The following is a 1,170-nucleotide window of genomic DNA, read 5'->3' as shown; positions in this document are numbered from 1 at the left end:
GCGCAATAATATGGCAGCCGTACGCATGCCCTTAAAAGACAAACAGACTTATTTATCTGGAAATGTAGAACGGAAACTAAATGGAGCAGAGACCTTCCTTAGTCAATACAATTTCTGGAACTTGATAGATCATTAGACTACAGACAAGTGCTTAGAACAGACTGGCACTGTTCCCTATTTTGTATTAGATTAATCCAATCTACACCTTTTTGCCCCCATTCATTTTTTTCAAGATCCGTTTTAATATTATATCCATCCTTCCATCAATGTCTAGATTTTTGAAGTGGTTTCCTTTACTCAGATTTTGCAACCAACATTTCGTATACAAATCTACTGCCATGAAATAAATGTGCCCTGGCCTCCAAACTCTCCGTGATTTGTTCTAAACGTCTTACGTTCGATGAAGAGCACAGATTGAGAAGTTCTTCATTATCAGTCTTATTCATTCTCCTGTTACGTAATCTGTATTATAACTTATAGGCCCTATGCAGTTCATAGTAGAAATAGACCCAGCTAAGTCACCTCTGCGTTTGTATGACTTTGTTGTTAGCAGAATTTGACATGGCGTTCAATAGCTATCTCTTTATAGCATGGACCTTGGCCACTAGCATCATGGGTTCGAATTTCTCTCGAGGCATAGATGTTGTGCTCTCCTTGCGAAGGTCGCTACCCCCCCCGTCAAAGAAGCCCTAAATGATATCTGAAAGGGTTCATAATTTCAGAAGTTATAATTTGGACACACAACAAAGGCTAATCCTAGCAGAAATAAGAAAAAGAAGAAGATGGCTGTCTTCTGGGTTGTAGCACCATGAAAACCTAAAATTCTTTATAGAATAGAAAGGCTTTAAGCGTCTCTACAGTGGATGCAAAATAAATCCGATTTCGAGCTATGTCACAGTAAGAAGGGGGGATGATGGTAGACCTGTTGGCCTATTGACAATGTAACAAATACATTGGAATTAATAGGTGGAGGCCTAAACGTAAGTTCCCACGCCTATAGCTCGGTATTGCGTTAAGCGTTAAGCAGTGTTGAATAGGCTAGTATGTAACACGAAAGCAGAAAGAATAGATGCGATATAAATAAGGTCTAGGCCTGCATAAATGTGGCCGAAATCTGAAAAAAAACAGTATAATAAGGGTAGATGAAAGTATAATATTAAAATAGATCTG

Source organism: Zootermopsis nevadensis, unplaced genomic scaffold, assembly GCF_977971745.1.
Source record: "Zootermopsis nevadensis isolate Lab colony 2312 unplaced genomic scaffold, Znev_1.0 Znev_ptg000021l, whole genome shotgun sequence".
Lineage (NCBI taxonomy): Eukaryota > Metazoa > Arthropoda > Insecta > Blattodea > Termopsidae > Zootermopsis > Zootermopsis nevadensis.
The sequence above is the reverse complement of the archived record's forward strand: the minus strand, read 5'-3'. Positions refer to the sequence as shown.